This window comes from Leuciscus leuciscus (genome assembly GCF_965113295.1).
Source record: "Leuciscus leuciscus genome assembly, chromosome: 14".
Taxonomy (NCBI): domain Eukaryota; kingdom Metazoa; phylum Chordata; class Actinopteri; order Cypriniformes; family Leuciscidae; genus Leuciscus; species Leuciscus leuciscus.
This window is the reverse complement of record NC_138738.1, coordinates 25,429,580-25,455,129: the sequence shown is the minus strand read 5'-3', so window position 1 is coordinate 25,455,129 and position 25,550 is coordinate 25,429,580. Positions and strand designations below refer to the sequence as shown.

Below are 25,550 nucleotides of genomic sequence, written 5' to 3'. Positions count from 1 at the left end.
GGAACAAGGCTAGTAGCCCTGTTCCCTCAGTTGAGCTTGAATGAGGATAGGCTGAGAGAGGAACTCATTGACTACCAGGTGACAGATAGCAAGCATCTCCCCCAAGAAGACAGAATTGACCGATTCGCGCTTTGGGGAGGGGGAGGGGTCTTTGGGGCGGCCCTGAAAATTTCCCTTATTTTCAAATCTCAATGTTGACAGGTATGAACACATGATACAACTATTGTGACCGTCCATTTGGGGGGACAGGAAACGATCGCATCCAGAAACGCATAGGTGGAATGGCATCTTGAAAAAGATGCAAACGCACCCGTGTTGCTCTTTTAGGAAATGGGACCCATCACCAGTGCCGGAGCACACAGGGGATTGACCGCGGCAACACTAAACAGTGAACAAACAGTGAAGCACTCACTTTTCCGCCCTCTAACCAGCCCTCAACAAACACAGAAATTTGATGCTGTTAAAACAGCAGTTAAGAGCTCAAAGCTCGCGATCACCGCTGCACTGTAGAACCACGAGCACTGGGAGAGTCTTCCAAGAAGAACACCGACACACTCGCTCGTTGTAAACAACAGCACTCTTCAGAGACATCGACACCGATCGGCTCTGAAGCGAAAGACAACTGGTGCGTGCATCGACTTCCGTATTTATACCCGCGCTGTGGGGCGGATCGTGTGATGCAATTCACGCACGCCAATGTACATTGGCGCCTTTTAAAAATACTCGAAGATGACAGGCTCCCTAAGCGTGATCCCAATCAGTTGACACGTCGACTACGTCAAATGCGAGCGACTGAAAGGGAACTAGTACCGTAATTATCACAGTATTCATATACACTTGTGTCACATAGCACAGTTGTCACTTTCACCTAGATATCATCATATAGTTTGTGTCTGTTCCCCGAATTAGGAAATACAAAAAACTCCCAAACCCATTTAAGGGTAATAATTTAATTGATGTTCAACAAATAAAAAACAGATATAATACAGATGAACAAATGATAAAGCTCGGGATGCTGAATATTCAATCCCTTACTTCAAAAGCACTTATTGTTAATGACATGATTACAGGTTATAACCTAGATGTGCTGTGTTTGACAGAAACCTGGCTAAAACCAAACGATTACATTACTTTAAATGAGTCCACCCCCCAAGATTACTGTTATAAACATGAACCTCGTCTGAAAGGCAAAGGGGGAGATGTTACTGTAATTTATAGTAATATCTTTAGAATTACTAAGAAGTCCAGTTTCAAATATAATTCTTTTGAAGTGTTGATGCTTAATGTAACACTATCTAGTGTAAATGATAAATCACGTTTGAGATTTGTGCTGGCTACTGTATACAGGCCACCAGGGCAGACTTTATCAAAGAACTTTCTATCAGAGTTAGTACTGGCTGCAGATAAAGTTGGTGGTGATTTTAATATACATGTAGATAACGAAAAAGATGCATTGGGATTGACATTCTGAACTCTATTGGAGTAATGGCTTGTTTCCACTGAGCGGTACGGTACGGTACAGTACAGTACGGTACGGTTCGGGTCGGTAAACCACGAATCGGCTAGTGTTTCCACTGCCAACAGTACCCTTGCTTGATAGGTGTGGTGTAGCCTATGCCGGAAAGAAGCGATCAACGTCATTTTCGCGTGAAGAAGAAAGCGACATCAACAACAATGGATGACATACAGCAGATCTTGTTCTTGCTTCTCGGCATGTGGCTGTTTGTTACAAGACGACAAGCGCCGACATTAGGCGTTTCTCAATACCAAGTACGCAAAGTTCGGACTAGCCAAGTCCGACTCAGGAGAACGACTCATGAGGACGCGAGTCCGGTGATTCTGCAAATGGAACAGCGTGTTCTTGAAAGTGTTCACTCAGCTCGCTCTGCTACTCCGGTTATCTCTGTATGTATATTTTAGGCAACAATAAAATGAAATATGTTATAACACCACTCTGCCTCTTTTTGTTTTCATTTAAAGAAATCTTAAACATTATAGCCACACAAATGTGGTTCAGGCAACGCGTATTGATTATATTCACTGCATGTATAACGTTAGCCTATTTATGACAAAATGAACTATAAAACACAACCCTGCCTCTTTTCGTTTAAATATAATATACAAATATTAAACATTTTAATATGGTCCAGGCAATATGTGCATTTGTACTAAACAACAGATGTTGCAGTAAACAGTATTACAGTGATCATCTTCACTGTAATAAAATTAAAAATGACAAAACTCAACCCAGTCTCTTTTGTTAAATTTCAGTTTTATCAATATTAGCCATTATAAAAGTATAAGTATAAGGTACAAGAAGCTATACAATAAGAAATAAAGCAAACAATTCAGTCAAACATACAAAGTCAGCGCTCTAGTTTAACCTTACAACGGTAAAGTTAAAGAGCTTAAATATATACAGTTATGAAACTTCACTTAGCCCTCAGCCAAAACGATTGCCAGGGAACAAATTATAGATTCACGAGACCAAATATCGCCCGTTAGATATACACAAGACGAATTATATCTCATGTTTAACCACTACTGAGACGTCAGAGTCAGTGGAAAACGTCAGAACTACTAGCTGAGGAAAGGCTGTTCCAGGTGGTGTACATGAGCACCGAACGCCCGGTGATCGCCTGAATCTCACAACCTGGATCAAATTTTCATAAATCTTTATAAACAAACCACAGTTTTGAGCTTTAAACAACTACATTCTCGCCTGATAAAGTCTTAAAACTACATTTCGTGACACAATAACAGTAGTATTATATTTCAACTGTATAGTAAAAATGGCATTTCTTATGTTGTCATTCCCCTTGTAGCACGCGCAAGTGACGATACTCTGTCAACCAATCAACATTCTGCAGTGAGTCTAGCTCCACCCTTTAGTGCCGTACCACTGTGCTAGGTAGGAAAAAGTGGTACCGTACGGCTCAGTGGAAACGAGCCATTAGACAACACGTATCAGGACCTACTCATTGTCGTAATCATACTCTAGATCTAATATTATCACATGGAATCAATGTTAATGCCTTTGAAATTCTGCAGCAGAGCGATGACATCTCAAATCATTATCTAGACTTGTGCATACTTCATTTAGCCAAGGCTGCAAAGCCGACTCTGTTTTACAAATATGTTAGACCTATCACTTCTACCACTAAAGATTGCTTTATTAATAATCTTCCTGATCAGTTTCATCATCTTAGCATCCCAGATGAAGAACTTGATATTGCGACAGAAACTTTTAACTTTCTCTTTTCCAGCACTTTAGACACATTTACTCCGCTGCGCTTAGAGAAGATTAAAGGAAATAGTCCAACGCCGTGGCACAACAAGCACACTCAGGCCCTTAAGAGAGCAGCCAGAAAAATGGAGCGCAAATGGAAGAAAACAAAACTAGAGGTATTTCGCATTTCAGTCAGGACCACTTTGCCAAGTATATACATTTATTACAATTATAGCATACAGTTAGTGTTGGCGGTATGGTTCTGTTCTGGGTAAAACTCCTACGCCTGTCCATGCAGCTATGCCTGGACAGAGCGGGGAGAGCAGCCAGTCAAATCCCCCTGGGGTACAGAACAGAACCAGTAAATGCATACATATTACAATTCTCAATTACATGAGTTGTGAAAATACCAATACATGATAAAAGCTTGCAATGTAATACTGTACAAGAAAAACAAAAAGACAATGATTAAAGGTTCGGTTGGGTGGAGTTGGGGTTGGAAGAGGGAGTTTAATGCGAGCAGCGATGCTATGGAGGAAATGCTGATTTCCTCCATGAAGTCCTCCAAACTCCCATGAAAAATGGGAGTTTATATGTGCCGCTGTGATAGATGTCGACACTGGATTGGAACACGTCAGGAACAGCTGGCTATCAGCTAATGCGAACTTGGCTGACGTGGCCTGCCTGAACTAACGCGATGCTTGATTTCATGGAAAGAGAGCACGATTGCATACAGAGAGCCCTTAAAAGCAGCTAGATCTGCTTATTTTTCAACCCTATTAGAAGAAAATAAACAAAACATTAGTTATTTATTTGAAACAGTTGCTAAACTAACGAAAAATAAAGCTTCAAGCCCAGACGTTTCCAAGCAGCACAGCAGTAATGACTTCATGAACTTCTTTACTTACAAGATTGATAATATCAGGGAGAAAATTATAACTATGCAACTGTCTACTACAGTATTGCATCAGGCCGTGCATTGTAGTCTCCTTTAGGAAAAATGTTATTCATTCATTGCTATAGGAGAGGAAGAATTGACTAAACTCGTTAAATCATCTAAATTGACAACATGTATGTTAGACCCTATACCGACTAAGCTATTGAAAGAGATCCTTCCAGAGGTCATAGATCCTCTTCTTAATATCATTAATTTATCTTTGTCAGGATACAGGCGCGCTGGAAGCTGTTTCATGCGAGGGGGGCTGGGGGCTGAGGGCTGGGTTGGAAAATATGTGACGTCATTATGTTGTGGCTGACGACATGACATTTCTCTTTACTGTATATGTGTTGTAGCCATTAAAGAAAACATTTAGTTTCATATTTATGTTTAAATATTATAGGCTAATGTTATTTTTTGATGGCAATATGACTGGAGACATGGAGTGGGTAAGACATGATTCTGGAGGGCGCCGAAACTCAGCTTGTGTGTGCCTCGCAGATTTTTAGAAATATAGGCTATCTATTATAGAAAGCTTGAAATTAATACTTTTAAACGAAACTATTCAAAACGAAAAGAAATATGCTACTCTCTGATTATGTAATCCAATGTGCATTTCACATGCATTTCTCTCTGGCGTCGAGTCCGCATCGCTAACTTCATCTTTGCAGCAACACAGAAAACAGCAGTTTATTAATAAACAATTAAATGTCTCCTTGCTATTTTTGACACATTCATACTTTTGCCGGTTCTTTGTGGCAAGCTTAATGCGTGCGGCCGTGCGCTTGAGTGCATGCTCATTATCCTGTATATAGCCTATTTAAGTAATAAAATTAATATAAAGGGCCGAACCAGCAGGCCATTCTGAGATGAGTGAGCGACCCTGAGCGGAATGAGCGAGCGGAGCGGAATATTCAGAAATGCGCTCTCCACTCACGTGCTCTGATCGGAACAAAGCATGACAAACTCAAACTTTATTTCATTTTCTCCGTAGCTTGAACACTCACTACATTAGGCATAAGATAGTTAGTTAACGCTGTCCATTTATTTATTTTTATTTCACGTTTTTAAAGTCCAATATTATGTTAGTCCACAGCCCCCTACTTGGGGGTGCTGATGCTAAGAGGAGGGGGCTGCAGCCCCCACAGCACCCCTTTTCCCGCGCTACTGTCAGGATATGTACCAAAAACTTTTAAGCTGGCTATGATTAAACCACTTGTTAAAAAACGCAACTTGATCCTACAGAATTAGTCAATTACAGGCCGAACTCGAATCTACTTTTTCTGTCAAAAATATTAGAAAAGGCAGTATCCTCACAACTATGTTCATTTTTAGAAAGAAATGATATCTGTGAGGATTTTCAATCAGGATTTAGACCGTACCATAGTACTGAGACAGCTCTCATTAGAGTCACAAATGATTTGCTCTTATCATCCGATCGTGGTTGTATCTCTCTATTTGTGTTACTCGATCTTAGTGCTGCATTTGACACTATCGACCCCAACATTCTTTTAAATAGACTAAAAAATTAAGTTGGCATTAGTGGAAATGCATTAACATGGTTTAAATCATACTTATCTGACCATTATCAGTTTGTAGCAGTAAATGAATAGATGTCTTATCGATCAAAAGTTCAGTATGGCGTACCACGAGGCTCAGTACTAGGACCGTTGCTGTTCACTCTGTACATGCTACCCTTAGGAGATATCATTAGGAAGCATGGCATCACGCCCCGACGAAACTTACCAATTCACAAAATTAACGGAATGCATAGCTGATATAAAAAACTGGATGACTAGTAATTTCCTACTACTTAATTCTGAAAAAACAGAGATTCAAATTATTGGACAAAAAAGTTCCCCATGTAATAACCTAGAATGCTGTCTAACACTTGATGGCTGCTCTGTGAAGTCTTCGTCGGTTAAGAACCTGGGTGTGCTCTTTGATACCAATCTTTCATTTGAAAGTCACGTGTCTAGTATCTGTAAAACTGCATTTTTCCATCTTAAAAATATATCTAAATTATGTCATATGCTCTCAATGACAAATGCGGAACAATTAGTTAATGCGTTCATGACATCAAGGCTAGATTATTGTAATGCTATTATGGGTGGTTGCCCTGCATGCTGAATATTAAACTACAGCTATGTGCGTAGGCGTGTAGTCCTTTACAAATCAACCCTCAACAAACTACTTGTCTGGCCTTAAAAATGTATAATACAGAATTATTTATCGCGTCCGCGTAGCCCCGTGGTGACTCTGTACAGATAAAAAGACAACGTTTTATCTGTACAGAGGGAAAGGGAAGGGAAGGAGACATTCTCAAGGGAGAGCCTAATTGACACTTCAGGACTACGTTGTCGTTGTGTCCAGGCGCAGGTCCTTCATCAGATCTGGATACGGCAGACTGCGGTAAACTTCGGGATAACCAGAGAGACTAATATTAGCGTAGACACCATCCTTCTTATGATGTAACAAGTACATCAGGATTTATGGGGAGTGTTCCCGGTTCCAGCTGACCTAATCTATGCAGCCTAACATTGAATTATATAATATTTATAATGTATTATGCGTGTGCTAGGCCAAATAGATGTGTTTTTAGTCTAGATTTTAACTGACAGAGTGTGTCTGCTTCCCGGACAATGTTAGGAAGATTGTTCCAAAGTTTTGGTGCTAAATAGGAAAAGGATCTACCGCCAGCAGTCAATTTTGATATTCTAGGTATTATCAACTGGCTGGAATTTTGAGATCGCAATAGATGTGAAGGACTATAATGCATTAAGAGCTTGCTCAAGTACTTGGGAGCTAAACCATTTAGTGCTTTGTAAGTAATCAGCAATATTTAAAAATGTATACGATGTTTAACCCCCTGAGGTCGGCTGTATCGCCGGCGATACCAGCTCGCTTTTTTTTTATCAGTGTAAAAGAAACTCATAAATACTCTGTTGACTTTGATTTTCCATAGGAGTTTCATACATCAATCGATTCTGATAAATGTGTATTATTTTTGTGTATACTCACAATAAAAACATAGTGTTGTGCTTTTTGCCAAATAAAGAAAAATAAACACGAAGCGAGTTCTGCCTTCTCTCTGCCAGTGAAGTCCATTCTGAAACGCGTCCGAAAATGAACAATAACTCAGCGAATACTCAGTCAAACAGGCATACAGACACACAGGCATGAAGCTTGAATTCTCTTCTTTTAAATGAAGTAATTTATATAAAAAACAAATATTCTCATCTTGTGAAATCTGTATTAAAAGAGAGCGATTCCAGTCGAGCTCATCTCAGCTCATTACGTTTTAATCGGCCCCGCCCACGGAGAGCACGCGCTATTCGAACGCAAATGACTGAGACGATCCCATACAAACTGAACGCCCACATATCAGCTCGAGAAAACACATCAAGTTTATTCAGATGATCAGTGTACTTGTCTACACTGTCTCGCAGCGCTGTGAGGAATAATACTAATGGAAAACGTACCTCAGAAGTGCTGGTATTTCGAGCAATGGATGGAATACTGTAGTAAGTTTTTTTTCATTCTCAAGTAAATCGCGTTTCTGTGTGAATGAATGAACGAAAGAGATGCGCTGTTTACCACAACTCGCAAAAAGACGGTTTAAATTTGAATTGCGTTTCTGTGTGTGAATGAATGATCTGCTTTTAGCAAACTATTTTGCTATACTGAGTAAAAATCGACTGAAATATGTTGAAATAAAATGTATTTGTATAAGCAACGTATTAAACTGCAAATTAACATTTATATTCCTTATAATAAAAACGAAAGACCTATGTTACAGACAAATGAAAGACAACATTTCGTTGATTAGTTTTGGATAGATTACACATTTTTACTGTAAAATATCTGCCACCTCAAATAAGCTTTTGTTTGCCAATTTTTGCTAATATGTTAAATATAGTATGTTTTGTCAATGTAGGCTATATTCGAAGTAATGAATCCTTAACTTTGAAATATGTATGATAAAATGTATACTTTAGTTTTTACAAAGAAAGATTACACTTCAATTGTTGTTGTAATTGTAACCTTTTTAATAAAAAAAAATATATTTACAAGGTAGATGTAAACAAATTTTAAAAGGTAAATATAAGCCTTTTCTTTAAATAATTTTTATTGTGTTTTATTATTGACAAATTTGGGGAGAGGATACATATTCCAAAACTGAAAATACAGTATGAGAATTAACTGCACAATTACTAGACATGTTTTCCTTGGATATTATACAATTTGCAAGCAAAATTTGTGAAAAAAAATATAAAAAAATAAATTGACATGCTTCCAACTGTGAACCAATTTGGTAGAATATATATATATATATATATTGCTCTTGCATTCTTTCTTGTGGCTATAGGTGACACACCTGAATGAATGGCTCATTAAGTATGCGGGCCCCATTGTCTCCTCAGGTGTGAACCACTACATATGCATGATGCTGTTGAATGGTTGACGCCCCTTGCGCATATTGCCTTTACAAACAAAAAGTGTTTTACAAGATTTAAATCAATGTATTGTGTTATGTGAATGATAAGGGCAGGATGATTTTCACATCATTTTGAAGAAAAAACTCTAGGCAACGACATCAATTAGTCAAAAGTCTTATTGTCACATATTTAGTATGTGTTTTGTGGCCTTATTTCAGAAACTTTAGTTTTTAGTTTTTTCAATAACCATGCATAAACATTATTCTCTCAAAAATACAAACATGTACATGCATGTTGCTCACATATTATGGTAGCCCTGTTTGTGCTAAATAGAGTGTAATTATACCTTTGCCATTAATATGTTTATAAGCAACTGAAAAAAGCACAAATGTCAGGGCATGTCAGAACATCTCAAGGACCCCAAAAACCCCTCAGACCCCAGAGGGTTAATAGGGGGCCAATGAAGTGTTGACAGAACCGGGCTAATATGGTCATACTTCCTGGTTCTGGTAAGAACTCTAGCTGCTGCATTTTGGACCAGCTGTAGTTTGTTTATTAAGCGTGCAGGGCAACCACCCATAATAGCATTACTTTAATCTAGCCTTGATGTCATGAACGCATGAACTAATTGTTCTGCATTTTTCATTGAGAGCATGAGACGTAATTTAGATATATTATTAAAATAGAAAATGCGGTTTTACAGATACTAGACATGTGGCTTTCAAATGAAAGATTGGTATCAAAGAGCACATCCAGGTTCCTAACCGACGACGAGGACTTGCCAGAGCAGCCATCAAGTATTAGACAGTATTCTAGGTTATTACGTGAGGATGTTTTTTTTGTCCAATAATTAGAATCTCTGTTTTTTCTAAATTAAGTAGTAGGAAATTGCTAGTCATCCAGTTTTTTTATCAGCTATGCATTCCGTTAATTTTGTGAATTGGTAAGTTTCGTCGGGTGTGAAGAAATATACACTCACCTAAAGGATTATTAGGAACACCTGTTCAATTTCTCATTAATGCAATTATCTAAATCAACCAATCACATGGCAGTTGCTTCAATGCATTTAGGGGTGTGGTCCTGGTCAAGACAATCTCCTGAACTCCAAACTGAATGTCAGAATGGGAAAGAAAGGTGATTTAAGCAATTTTAAGCGTGGCATGGTTGTTGGTGCCAGACGGGCCGGTCTGAGTATTTCACAATCTGCTCAGTTACTGGGATTTTCACGCACAACCATTTCTAGGGTTTACAAAGAATGGTGTGAAAAGGGAAAAACATCCAGTATGCGGCAGTCCTGTGGGCGAAAATGCCTTGTTGATGCTAGAGGTCAGAGGAGAATGGGCCGACTGATTCAAGCTGATAGAAGAGCAACTTTGACTGAAATAACCACTCGTTACAACCGAGGTATGCAGCAAAGCATTTGTGAAGCCACAACACGCACAACCTTGAGGCGGATGGGCTACAACAGCAGAAGACCCCACCGGGTACCACTCATCTCCACTACAAATAGGAAAAAGAGGCTACAATTTGCACCAGCTCACCAAAATTGGACAGTTGAAGACTGGAAAAATGTTGCCTGGTCTGATGAGTCTCGATTTCTGTTGAGACATTCAGATGGTAGAGTCAGAATTTGGCGTAAACAGAATGAGAACATGGATCCATCATGCCTTGTTACCACTGTGCATGCTGGTGCTGGTGGTGTAATGGTGTGGGGGATGTTTTCTTGGCACACTTTAGGCCCCTTAGTGCCAATTGGGCATCGTTTAAATGCCACGGCCTACCTGAGCATTGTTTCTGACCATGTCCATCCCTTTATGACCACCATGTGCCCATCCTCTGATGGCTACTTCCAGCAGGATAATGCACCATGTCACAAAGCTCGAATCATTTCAAATTGGTTTCTTGAACATGACAATGAGTTCACTGTACTAAAATGGCCCCCACAGTCACCAGATCTCAACCCAATAGAGCATCTTTGGGATGTGGTGGAACGGGAGCTTCGTGCCCTGGATGTGCATCCCACAAATCTCCATCAACTGCAAGATGCTATCCTATCAATATGGGCCAACATTTCTAAAGAATGCTTTCAGCACCTTGTTGAATCAATGCCACGTAGAATTAAGGCAGTTCTGAAGGCGAAAGGGGGTCAAACACAGTATTAGTATGGTGTTCCTAATAATCCTTTAGGTGAGTGTAGAGCTGTGTATCATCAGCATAACAGTGAAAACTAATGTCATGCTTCCTAATGATATCTCCCAAGGGTAACATGTACAGAGTGAACAGCAACGGTCCTAGTACTGAGCCTTCTGGTACACCATACTGAACTTTTATTGAACTTAGATAAGACATCTATTCATTTACTGCTACAAACTGATAACGGTCAGATAAGTATGATTTAAACCATGCTAATGCAATTCCACTAATGCCAACATAATTTTTGAGTCTATTTAAAAGAATGTTGTGGTCGATAGTGTCAAATGCAGCACTAAGATCGAGTAACACTAATAGAGAGCTACAACCACGATCGGATGATAAGAGCAAATCATTTGCGACTCTAATGAGAGCTGTCTCAGTACTATGGTACGGTCTAAATCCTGATTAAAAATCCTCACAGATATCATTTCTTTCTAAAAATGAACATAGTTGTGAGGATACTGCCTTTTCTAATATTTTTGACAGAAAAAGTAGATTCGAGTTCGGCCTGTAATTGACTAATTCTGTAGGATCAAGTTGCGTTTTTTTAACAAGTGGTTTAATCATAGCCAGCTTAAAAGTTTTTGGTACGTATCCTAATGATAAAGATGAATTAATGATATTAAGAAGAGGATCTATGACCTCTGGAAGCATCTCTTTCAGTAGCTTAGTCGGTATAGGGTCTAACACACATGTTGTCGATTTAGATGATTTAACGATTTTAGTAAATTCTTCCTCTCCTATAGCAATGAATGAATCGAATTTTTCCTTAGGGAGACTACAATGCACTGCCTGATGCGATACTGTAGTAGACGGTTGCATAGTTATAATTTTCTCCCTGATATTATCAATCTTATAAGTGAAGAAGTTCATAAAGTCATTATTGCTGTGCTGCTTGGAAACGTCTGGGCTTGAACCTTTATTTTTCGTTAGTTTAGCCACTGTTTCAAATAAATACCAAGGGTTTTGTTTATTTTCTTCTAATATGGTTGAAAAATAAGCAGATCTAGCAGCTTTTAAGGCCTCTCTGTATGCAATCGAGCTCTCTTTCCATGAAATGCGAAATACCTCTAGTTTTGTTTTCTTCCAGTTGCGCTCCATTTTTCTGGCTGTTCTCTTAAGGGCCTGAGTGTGTTCGTTGTACCACGGCGTTGGACTATTTTCTTTATTTTCTTTAAGCGCAAAGGAGCAACTGTGTCTAAAGTGCTGGAAAAGAGAGAGTTAGAAGTTTCTGTCGCTATATCGAGTTCTTCAAAACTATCTGGGATGCTGAGATGATGAAACTGATCAGGAAGATTATTAATAAAGCAATCTTTAGTAGCAGAAGTGATAGGTCTAACATATTTGTAACACTGAGTCGGCTTTGCAGCCTTGGCTAAATTAAGTTTACACGAGACTAGATAATGATCTGAGATGTCATCGCTCAACATTGATTCAATGTGATAGTATTAGATCTAGAGTTGATTACGAAAATGAGTAGGTCCGTGTAACTCTATTGGAGTTACACGTATTGTGTAACTCCAATAGAGTTAAGAATGGGTCTCATTCATGAAACACGAGCAGAACGAATTTTTGTGTAAATCGTGTGTAAAGTGGTTCTGGCGTAAATTTTCGGATTCATTAAAATGTTCGTATTTTGCAAATGTTAGTTGGTACGAAAGAAATCTACACCTGCTCCCAGCCACGCGTAAATAGTGCGTTTAACATCCGAGCGTTTTGCTCATTAATAAGGCTGCATTTTAATTCACCTTAATCGGGTACATATTTACACAGCATTTTGAAAAAATATTATATATTGTAATTACATACGGGTTTTCTTTTTACTTTTATTACGAGAGCCAGTAATAGCATCTGCAAACGGAACACAAGTCCGCAAGTCTTTTTTATATTCAAGCTGTTTATTCATTTTTAAGTCCGCAAGTCACAAGTGTTGCAGTCAAGCTTCATGTCGAACCATTTTCTTTTCACTTCTGGGACTGTTCGATTAACAGATGAAACTCCATTAACTGCATCTGCCAAGCATTTTTACCTAAAGCCTTTAGGTAAAAGCATTATTACCTAAAAAATCCTTTTTTTTAGGACCTGATACGCCACTATGTACACTTGAAAATAAAATGTGGCGTTTTGAATGAACTTCTGATAATAAAACTTCAATTTCTGCATCTGCGAAATTTATCTTCTTCATTCGCTTTTGAGAAGAAATATGAAATCCTTCGTTTCGTGTCATAATATAATGCCCATATATAGTTGTCAGTCGGTTTTAATGGGGGGGATTTATGGTAATTGAGAGAATGAACGTGCACGCGCGTCCCATTTACGACTGATTGAAATTCATTAACCCACACACACATTTCACTATCAAATCTAACGTTTACGAAGTATTTGTGAATCAGGAGAAGAATTTTCTGGAATGTCTCTTTACGCGCAAATCACTCACATATTTACTCGTATATTTACGAATGTTTCATGAATGAGACCCAATGTCTTTAAATGGCAATCCCAATGCATCTTTTTCGTTATCTACATGTATATTAAAATCACCAACAATTAGGACTTTATCTGCAGCCAGTACTAACTCTGATAGAAAGTCAGCAAATTCTTTGATAAAGTCTGTATGGTGCCCTGGTGGCCTGTATACAGTAGCCAGCACAAATCTCAAACGTGATTTTTCATTTACACTAGATATTGTTACATTAAGCACCAACACTTCAAAATAATTATATTTGAAACTAGACTTCTTAGTAATTTTGAAAATATTACTATAAATTACAGCAACACCTCCCCCTTTGCCTTTCAGAAGAGGTTCATGTTTATAACCATAATCTTGGGGAGTGGACTCATTTAAAGTAATGTAATAGTCTGTTTTTTTTAGCCAGGTTTCCGTCAAACACAGTACAATCATACCATTAACAATAAGTGCTTTTGAAGTAAGGGATCGAATATTCAGCAACCCAAGCTCTATCATTTGCTCATTTGTATTATATTTGTTTTTTATTTGTTGAACATCAATTACATTTTTACCCTTAGATGGATTTTTTTTTTGTATTTCCTAATTCGGGGAACAGACGCAGTCTCTATGATTATATCTAGGTGAAAGAGTCTCTATGTGATGGGATTTATCTGATCTCAGTGACGTGAGACAGCTAGCAGACGGTCGGTTTAGCCAGTTTGTCTGCTTCCTGACCTGAGCCCCAGATTGTCATGTTTGAGCTCTAAGACTATGTGCCATATTACTAGAGAGAAGAGCAGCACCATCCCAGGAGGGATGAATACCATCTCTTTTCAACAGGTCAGGTCTGCCCCAAAAACTTTTCCAATTGTCTATGAATTCTATATTATTTTGCAGACACCACTTAGACAGCCAGCCATTGAGTGAGGACAGTCTACTAAGTATCTCATCTGATAATACCTAGAATATCAAAAAACTACTGCTGGCGGTAGATCCTTTTCCTATTTAGCACCAAAACTTTGGAACAGTCTTCCTAACATTGTCCGGGAAGCAGACACAATCTGTCAGTTCAAATCTAGACTAAAAACACATATCTTTGGCCTAGTATACACATAAAACATTATAGACTTCTATAATTCAATGTTAGGCTGCATACTTTAGGTCAGCCGGAACCGGGAACATTTCCCATAAATCCTGATGTACTTGTTACATCATATGAAGGATGGCGTCTACGCTAATATTAGTCTCTCTGTTTATCCCGAGGTTTACTGCAGTCTGCCGTATCCAGATCTGATGAAGGACCTGCCCCTGGACACGACGACAACGCAGTCCTGAAGTGTCAATTAGGCTCTCCCTTGTGAATGTCTCCTTCCCTTCCCTTTCCCTCTGTACAGATAAAACGTTGTCTTTTTATCTGTACAGAGTCACCACGTGGCTACGCGGACGCGATAAATAATTCTGTATTATACATTTTTAAGGCCAGACAAGTAGTTTGTTGAGGGTTGATTTGTAAAGAAGGACTACACGCCTACGCACATATATATTAAAACGCACATACCTATGGACTGAACGTGTGATGCGCATGTGCGCGACATCTGAGATAACTGATAATCGTTTGCACCTTGAAACCTATTTCCGGGAGTGCGTTCTCGAGCCACCAGGCACTGTTTTGTGCGGATGGGCGGCCGGAGCATGTTGAGGGTTTTCTGTTAGAACGGTGTGTTAGCGGCCCCTAAGTTAATAACTAATGATCTTCGCAACGGAAGTGAATCAATCAATCAAAACTAACTTTAGCTGGACAATAACTTTATCCTAGAGCTGCTGTAAAGCCTAAACAATCGCTGTTACTGTAATTTCCTATTATCACTGTAAAGCTGCTTTGAAACAATTCATATTGTTAAAAGCGCTATATAAATGAAAGTGACTTGACTTGACGTGAGGGAAACATTGGACCACATTCAGCGTGAGTTAGTTAAAGAATTATCTACATGCATTCTGTATTGATTTACTGTCTGATGAAGTTATCATAGTTGGCTAAATGAAGGCGGCGTGCCACCTACATGCCTTTTAGGTGAAGTGTGGGTTTGTAAAGAACGCGCAATGCCGGAGACGCCGGTTCGAATCTCACTCGAAGCGGGTTGAGTAGGATCGATTACATATATACTTGCACTCTTATTTGTTTAAATCTGGTTAAATATTTTTACATATGTATGTTGAATGTTACAATACACATTTATACACTGAAATATTGACCGATCTGTAGCCTTTTATTTTATTTATTTTACTTTAGACTCATTTATTTATATTTTATTTCGTTTTTATGTACTACTAACACATTTTATTTTATTTATTTGTGATTCATGTAAATATATTTAGTTACATTTTTCAAGCTCACTTGCACTATATCATATCTATATTGAAAATAATACTGTTAGTCGTTTTCTGTGCATTCTCTTCACTCATTAAATTGTTATGATAGTTTTTACTACGGGGGGCTTTTTACATGATCTCGCCTAGGGCCCCACAACCCCACTGGCCGGCACTGAGTCTGGACGCACACATTCTCAGTTTATGGCCAGCAATATTGTTATGTTTAATGACATTATGAAATTGAGATAATGTCTGTACTATGTTATCATTTACAATTAAATACAACCGTTGCTGAGTCTGCAGTCTGAACACGTTACCTCAGGGCATACGTTAACTGAATTAATTGAGAATCTCACCTGAAAATTTATAACATCAGCAATTTCCATCCACGCAGCTGATTTCTGTAAATGAATGTAAAACTAAATGTATCTTGCAGCACAGGGTCAAGTCAGTATGTACATTAACGATGATTTGAGATAATATAATGTAAATATAATGTAGAACATATTAAAACTATGTAAATGGCGCTCTGTGGTGCAACAGGATTATGAACAGTGTCCTGAGTCGTAGCTGCGCTTCTCATCCTGCGTGACCCCTTTAGTCTCATTTTTCTTTTCTTTTTTTTTTTTCTTTCTTTTACTTAGTTTCTGTTCTGTTGAGTCTTGTTTTCTAAGTTAAGTTTTGCCGCAAAGCTGTAGACTCCTGTACCGATACAATTCTGCGTGTATACAGTACAGTGTTAGTGTCCAGACAAAGAAACACTGACATCAGAGCAAACAGATATGGAAATTAACCCTCTGGGGTCGGCAAACGCGCCCCCACGTTTGGCTGGATTTTCTTCACATTGTAGCACAATAAACTTAAATTACTCCGTCATTTATGATCATACAGAAAAAAGAAATATAAAAAAAGAATCTGTGATATTTCTACTTTTGTATGTGTCCACTTACAATCAAATCAAAACATTGTGCTTTTGTCAAATAAAGAAAATAAACAGGGTGTGCGTTCTGCCTCTCCGTCGCGGTGAACTTTTTTTTCTTGAGCACGTCTATAAACTGAAACAAAACTCAGCGAATACTTGTCACACATTTATGAGCCATATACCTTTATAAACATTTAAGTGTGTACTTTTAAATGATCGGATTCAAACTGAAAACAAATATTCTCTGTTCAAGTAATTTGTATAAAACCAACAGGATGTCCAGTATTTCAAAAGCTTGCTCATTATTTTTAATTTGACCTGGCCCACTCGCGCAAAAGAGATTCACATGCAAATCTCCACATGGAACGAGAACGCGCTCGTTACCTCAAAAACAAAGCACGAAAAAACTTCACAAGTCTCTGCTTTTCGTCGAGTTTGAAAGACGCGCCGTGAGCTTACATTGGATTTACCTCAGAAGAAGAACGCGATTTGAAGACAAGAAAGATGTAAGGTAAGAAATTCGTACTTATTAGTTTACGGTATTGTTGCATAAACTTCACATTGCAGTTGAACTGTTGCTAGATATATGGTGAATATTATAATATTTAGACCCGTGTTTACTGTTAAATACTGTTTGTGGATTTCTGCTAAAACGTAGATATGTATAATATGGTAACCATAATGTTTCATATTTTGGAGCATGCTGTGCGTTTGAATGTATCATATTTTGGAGCGCGATCGCGTTTGAATGTATCATATTTTGGAGCGCGATCGCGTTTGAAAAGCAAAACGCACCAAACATTAGGCTTTATGTTTTTACTATTATCCCATTTCATATCATCATAACGAATGGAAACATTTGAAGTAACATATGATAATCAATATATTTTTCTCTAGCGTAGTTGTTACTGAAATCTTTTGGAAGATTTATAGGCTGCTATAGGCTATTGTTATTATTATTTTATGCAGCACTGCGCATAGCCTATGCCTACAAGGCACAACAAACCTGGTGTTCATTATATTATATATTGTTGGAAACATTTGTGTGTGTGTGTGTGTATTCTGTGAATTTTAAAAAGCAATTTTAACCAGAAAAATCTAAAATTTATTCCCAAAATCGTGAAGGCCTAGTTTCTCTTGATACCAGTATGTTCACTTTTTTTCTTTTCTTTCAGGGACCAGATGCCACTGAGTCCTGCTGACTTCAACATTCACATGAGTCTCTGTATATGAACATGGTAAAGTGAAAATCAAACACCTTGGAAATGAAAGGTATGTACAATGTTTTTAGGAATGGCACAAAGGTCTCTGTCTTTGGATCATTGTTTTCAATGTGCTCTTTTGTCATTTGTTGTGTATCTTTGGATTATGTTGTGTTGTAAATAAATCCAAACAATCTAAAAGCCATTCTTTTTTAAATCTCCTCATTCTTTGTGCAAGGTTGCTCAGAATGACAGGGCCTGATAACTCCTAATAGGGCCGTTAGGGGAGGGTCTTTGTCTTTCTCAGGTGTGAAAGACATACATATTAATGAGATGATCACGCCTCTTCGCATAAAGCTTTCTCACACAAAACACGTCTTAGAAATTTTTTATCAATATATTGTCTTATCTGAATGAGCAGTCAGGATGATTTTCACATAGTTTTGGAGCAAATATTCTAGGCTATGTCATACAATTTTCAAAAGTCTTGTGAAGAAATAATCAGTATGGGTTTCATGGCCTTATTTCAGTGACAATTTTTTTTGGTATTTTCACAAACCACGCATAAATGTCATTATCTCAAAACTACAAACTTTTACATACATGCTGCTGATATATTATTGTAGCATAGTTTGTGCTAAATACAGTGTAATAAGACTTTAGCCATGAAAATGTCACAAGTAACAGAAATAAGCACAAATGTCAGAGCATGTCAGAACACCTCCAGGGCCAGAAAACAGCTCAGACCCCAGAGGGTTAAAGATGTCTATGAAGTAAATGTCTCTAATTAACAGAATATTAAGCATGAATTCAACATTTACGCATGTGTAGCTGCTCTGCACGAGCTAAGTAAAGCCCATTAAATGGATTGCATTTTGCAACCTTTTTTTTCTGCTGGTGCGACAAAATGTTTTTAAAGGTCGCACAGGTGCCACTACAAATTTGCTGATTGGTACTGCGCTTTATGTTACGTATTCAATCTGGTTACCAACCGCATCACAGCACAGAGACCACGCTCATAAAGATAATAAATGATATTCGCTTAAATACTGATACAGGCAAATTATCAGTGCTGGTACTACTGGACCTCAGTGCTGCATTTAACACTGTCGATCACAACGTACTTCTTGACAGGCTGGAAAACTGGGTTGGGCTTTCTGGGATGGTGCTTAAATGGTTTAGGTCATGCTTAGAAGGGAGAGGTTATTATGTGAGTATAGGTGACCATAAGTCTGAGTGGACATCCATGACATGCGGAGTCCCTCAAGGCTCAATTCTTGTGCCACTCCTATTCAACCTGTATATGCTCCCACGGAGCCAAATAATGAAAAAAAAAAAAATTGCTTACCACAGCTATGCAGATGACACCCAGATCTATTTAGCACTATCACCTAACATCTACAGCCCCATTGACTCCCTGTGCCAATGTATTGATGAAGTTAACAGCTGGATGTGCCAAAATGTTCTTCAGTTAAACAAAGACAAAACTGAAGTCATTGCATTTGGAAATAAAGATGAAGTATGAATGTATACCACCTTCACTCTAGGGTTTTTTTAACAACTAAAAACCAAGTCAGGAATCTTGGTGTGATTCTGGAGTCAGACCTTAGTTTCAGTAGTCATGTCACAGCAATAACTAAATCAGCATACTATCATCTGAAAAATATTACAGTAATTAGATGCTTTGTTTCCAGACAAGACTTAGGGCCCGTCCACACGGAGACGCGTTTCGCTGTATACGTATACATTTTGTATCGTATTGGCGTTTCGTCCACACGCCGCCCTTGCGTTTTCGTGTGTACGGCCAATCCGTACATTTTGTGAAACGATGATGTCATCACACCAAGTGTCAACTAGTCAGACACCGTTAAGTCACAGCAACTACATTTATGGTTTTTCATATTGTTCAACAAAGTTCTTGATTAAAAAAGAAAAAAGAAAAAAGAAAAGAAAAAAAGAAGCTACTGTGCCTTATATTATTGTTGTATGGTTTATGCGCATGCTTTAAGTCTTCTTCTCCGTTTTTAGTGTATGTCTGTGGCAGAATTACAGCGCCACATACTGGTCTGGCATGTATACTACATCGTTTTGAGTCGGTTTCAGTGGTTTCGTGTGTACGCAGATATTTCTTGAGACGACGCCGTGTTTACGGAAATTTTTTTTTGAACGGGGAAAAAAAATATCGGATAGGGAAAGCTCTGGCTTCGTGTGGATGTGGCCTTAAAGAAACTTGTGCATGCTTTCATCACCAGCAGGGTGGATTATTGTAATGGACTCCACACTGGCCTTCCCAAAAAGACCAAAAGACAGTTACAGCTCATACAGAATGCTGCTGACAAGATTCTGAGCAGAACCAGAAAACATGAACATATCACACCAGTCCTCAGGTCTTTACACTGGCTCCCAGTTACATTTATGATTGATTTTAACCCTCTGAGATCGAGAAACGCGCCGACGCGTTTTGCTGGATTTTTTTCACATAGCAGCAACATAAACTTAAATTACTCTGTCATTTATGGTTATACAGAAAAAAGAAATATAAAAAAATAATCTGTGATATTTCTACTTTTGTATGTGTCCACTTACAATCAAATCAAAACATTGTGCTTTTTTAAAATAAAGAAAATAAAACAGGGTGTGCGTTCTGCCTCTCCGTCGCGGTGAACTTTTTTTTCTTGAGCACGTCTATAAACTGAAACAAAACTCAGCGAATACTTCTCACACATTTATGAGCCATACACCTTTATACACATTTAAGTGTGTACTTTTAAATGATCGGATTCAAACTGAAAACAAATATTCTCTGTTTAAGTAATTTGTATAAAACCAACAGGATGTCCAGTATCTCAAACGCTTGCTAATTACTTTTTAATTCGACACGCCCACTCGCGCAAAAGAGATTCACATGCAAATCTCCACATGGAACGCGAACGCCCTCGTTACCTCAAACACAAAACACCAAAACACTTCACAAGTCTCTGCTTTTCGTCGAGTTTGGAAGACACGTCTGAGCTTACATTGGAATGGATTTACCCCCAGAAGAAGAAGAACGCGATTTGAAGACAAGAAAGATGTAAGGTAAGAAATTCTTACTTATTAGTTTATGGTATTGTTGCATAAACTTCACATTGCAGTTGAACTGTTGCTAGATACTGTATATGGTGAATATTATACTATTTAGACCCGTGTTTCCTGATAAATACTGTTTGTGGATATCTGCTCAAACATAGATATGTATAACCATAATGTTTAATATTTTGGAGCGCGATGGCGTTTGAATGTATCATATTTTGGAGCGCGCTGTGGGTTTGAGTATCATATTTTGGAGCGCGCTGTGGGTTTGAGTATCATATTTTGGAGCGCGCTGTGGGTTTTAATGTATCATATTTTGGAGCGCGATTGCGTTTGAAAGGAAAAATGCACCAAACATTAGGCTTTATGTTTTTACTATTATCTCATTTCATATCATCATAACGAATGGAAACTTACTTTCCCCGATGTGCACTCTCCCCGAGCACCATGGAGGATCCTGAGGATATTCTGCGGCATCCTAGTAACAGCTTGACGCACCCTGGGGAGAGCGGTTCTGGCGGGCGTCTGCGGTTGACCGCGGGGAAAGCCCGGGGAGAGCCACCATCACCACAGGAGGCCTCTTCTGTCGTGGTTGACGTTGATCGCAGCGCTGCTCTCTTCCAGCATTCCAATTCTGGCTGTCTGAGCACGCCGGATGACGTGGCTGCCGTCCGGTTTCCGATGGAGGTTTGTCCACTGTTTAACTCACCGGCGGTAAAGCCATCACCACCGGGGAGACTTGCAGTGATGAGTGCATCTCCAGCCCTTCCCAGGAGCAAAACCGGCGGTGACTATACGTTTGTGAGTACATTTGATGTCCAGTCGAGTGACGGGCATCGCGGGGGTTCATCGGACAATCATGTGTACAAGAGGAACAGGTGTGGGGAAGTTAACAGAGCCATCCGTAAGAACCGGAAGTGGAAAGTCTTTCCTACTGTGAACAATTCGAGGATAATTTGGGATCCGAAAGCTAAGCCAAAGGGCATGTTAGGCGGCCACCAAAACATACGGAGCTTAAAGTCTAAAAGTGATCAAATAAATCATATATTACTAGAGTCTAATTTAGACTTCCTCTGTTTAACGGAAACTTGGCTTCATAAGAACTCTCCATCTGCTGCTCTAATAGTTCCGGGTTATAATATTTACCGGAGGGACCGAACTGATGCAAAAGGGGGTGGAGTTATGATATATGTAAGAAACACCATCCATTGCAATGAGATTCAATTGCAAAATCCAAGTGATCTAGAATGTGTGGCCTTGAATATGATTATTTCGCCTTAAAAAAAACTTAAGACAGTATTATGTCAACTTGATTTTAAGAAAGAAATAATTATAATGGGTGATTTCAATTTAAACTGGGAGGATAAGTCCTCAAGAATGAAGCTAAAGCAAATTTTTTATGGTTTTAATTTGGTTCAATTGGTTAAAGGTCCAACAAGAATAACAAACAGTACCAGTACCCAAATTGACCTTATATTTAGTAATAGACCAGAAAGGATCATAAAATCATTCAATATGATAACTGGGCTATCAGATCATCATATGGTGCTTATATCTAGAAAACTCACTTGCAGGCGGGTTATGAACGCTGGCAATAAGGAATTTTTTGGCATCCCGAAAAATAAACAAGATGACTTCAAGGCAGCCATAAAAAATATAAAATGGGATGAGCTACTTTCTGTAAATGATTTAGAAATGACCAGTCAAATTTTTACAGAAAAATTGCAATCTACAATTCATGAATTTTCAATTAGAATTAAATGTAAAAACAAGAAACAGAGTCTTCCTTGGATGACCGAAAAAGTTCTAAAATTAATGAAGGAGCGGGACAACGCTTTAAAAATAGCCACAAAATCAAAGATGTCCCTTGATAGGTATAACTTCGTTAGGCTAAGAAACATAGTAACTAGAGAATTGAGAAAAGCTAAGGCGGACTTTTTCATTATAATTGCTGAAAATTCAAATGGAAACTCAAAAGCCATATGGAGTCAGATTCAAAAATTAACCGGTCAAAACATTAGTATAACTAAGCCAATTGTACTAAAAGTAAATGACACAATCTTGGAGAGCCCGACTGATGTGGCACAGGCCCTCAATCAATACTTTGTTGAGTCAGTTGATACTATTGCCCAATGTTTTGCAGTACAACAAAATAATGCACATATAACCAATAATAGAGAGTCAGCATTAACACTACAATCAGTATCAGAGGATGAGGTTGTAAAAGTAGTCACATCTATCAAATCCTCAAGGGCAAAGGATGTCTATGGTATGGATACAGTTATGCTGAAAGAGATTAATTCTTCAATTGTTACTCCACTAACACACATAATCAATATTTCACTGGCTCAAGGAAGGTTTCCTGATTCATGGAAGACTGCTGTTGTGGCCCCTATATTTAAAGGCGGTGATCCTCTACTAACTTCCAATTACAGGCCCATCAGTGTTGTACCTATAGTATCGAAAGTATTTGAAAAACTGATTAACAAACAAATCATTGATTATTTCAATAATAGCTCCTTTCCATTGCACCCAATGCAATTTGGATTTAGGGCTAACTACTTGACAGAAACAGCTACATGTTATTTCATAGAAAAAGTTAAGGCATCACTGGATACAGGCGGGGTGGTAGGGGCTGTGTTCCTTGACTTAAAAAAAGCATTTGACACGGTTAATCATAACATCCTACTGTATAAATTACTGAATTTCAATTTTTCTTCAGAGTTGGTCAATCTTATCAAATCTTATCTCTCACTCCGCTCTCAACATGTTAAAATTGGTAACTATAAATCTAACTCCCTATGTCTTTCAACCGGGGTGCCGCAGGGCTCCATACTTGGTCCAACCCTTTTTAGCATATATATTAATGATTTACCCTTTGTATGTGAAAATTGTGATATTTTAATGTATGCTGATGATACAGTTATTTTTACTCATGGTAAGACTGCTGCAGAGGTTGCAATTAAGCTAACAGATGAATTAGTGAAGGTTACATCCTGGCTTAACCACTGTTGTTTACAACTGAATGTTTCAAAAACAGTTTGTATGTTTTTATCCAAAAGCTCCCGCATAGACGCAGAACAAGACATTACCGTTTCAGGACATAGACTAAAAGTTGTCTCAGAATACAAGTATTTAGGACTACATTTAGACTCACATCTTGCCTTCAAAACCCATATAAAGAGGGTCTGTAATAAAGTAAAGTTCAGTTTGGCTAATTTTAGGTATATCAGAAACCTCTTATCAACTGAGGCAGCTAAGGTATATATCCACTCATTGGTTCTCTCACACATCACTTACTGTTTGATAAGTTGGTCCAACGCACACTCTACAGCAGGGGTCGGCATGTAACTTTGGCCGCGGGCCAATATTTTTTTTAGCCAGTAGATGGCGGGCCAGCTACACAGAGTTGGCCTATGGATACAAATTAAATATTCTTATATAGGCCTCGCGGAATATGATGGGTCCTTCACCGTCCGTGGACCATTCGTTCAAATTAAAACCAAAAATAAAAAGATGAAAAACGACTTGTTTTTTCATTATTTATTTCCTGAACTAAAATGAAAAAAACTAATAACGACGGGTTTTCTGATTTTCTGATTGTGCTCAGATCAAAAATAGAAAAAAATAATTACTGGATTAGACTAATTTTAATTTTGATTTTTAATTTTTAATTTAACACCTTAGGCATATATCAAGGAAATCATTTTAAACAGACCAAGTAGGCTACTCAACAGTATTTTAAGCGGTTGCTGAATAGAACATAATCTCACATTCAAATATCTCTAACGAAAAGAAGGAGATTAAGTTGCCTATAGATAATAATTATAAATGCTATACAAAAAACTGTTCGTGTCAATATAAATATTAGGCTATTTTAACATTGTAGCCTACTGTCAGCAGAGAAAAAAAATGCCACAGAAAAGAATTATGAAATATAAATAACATAAATTAAATAGGACAAAGCCTATCACTCAAATTTCTAAGCAACATAAACGAAAATCATATTGCCCTACTGACAAATGAAGCAGGCTATTTTCTGCCGAACTATTTCAAACATCCTTGCAAAAAAAGAATGTTGTTGACTGACAATGGTTTCCAAACAGCTCCTCAGAGATAGGTGTACAGGTGGTCAGAATTAAGTGCGGATACGCTGTCAAAAGATGTCGGGAGTGGGCTATTGTCAGTCAGACCGCCCGCTCCGTCCAAGTACACCAGAGTTCTGACCGCAACCGTCTATTGACGCGCGAATGGATACAAAGTGGTCAAGCGCATAACTAGACGCGGCAGGCGCGAATTTGACGCGCTATTCGCGTCCGGTGTGAACGAACCGTTATACTTTAAAATTTTATCCCGCGCCGCATGATTCCCTATGGGCGTTTCACACAGTGAGTATGCGGCGGTGAAATCGCCGCGCGACTACGGCTTTTCTCGAGTAGTGGAAGAGTTTTGTGCAGCATTTAGGACTTCCAAAATAATCCGGCGGGCCAGAAAATATTGCTGGCGGGCCAGTTTTGGCCCGCGGGCCGCCAGTTGTCGTTCCCTGCTCTACAGCCTTAAAACCACTGAAATCATTATATAAACAAGCACTTAAAATTCTAGACAAAAAGCCAACTCATTACCATCATTGTCATATTTTAAAGAAGTATAAATTGCTTAGTTGGGAAAACCTCATAAAATACAGACAGGTCTGTTTAGTTTATAAGATCATGCACAGGTCAGCTCCTCCGCCTTTAT

General features: G+C 38.4%; 2 protein-coding genes across 10 annotated transcripts in view; one reads left to right on the top strand and one right to left on the bottom strand.

The window, feature by feature from the left end:
- LOC309474319 (centrosomal protein of 95 kDa-like) overlaps positions 1–25,550 on the bottom strand; it is a 306,785-nt gene that overhangs the window by 23,496 nt on the left and 257,739 nt on the right. The window lies entirely within an intron of this gene.
- Positions 1–25,550, top strand: part of LOC309474436 (uncharacterized protein) — an 88,414-nt gene that overhangs the window by 6,204 nt on the left and 56,660 nt on the right. The window lies entirely within an intron of this gene.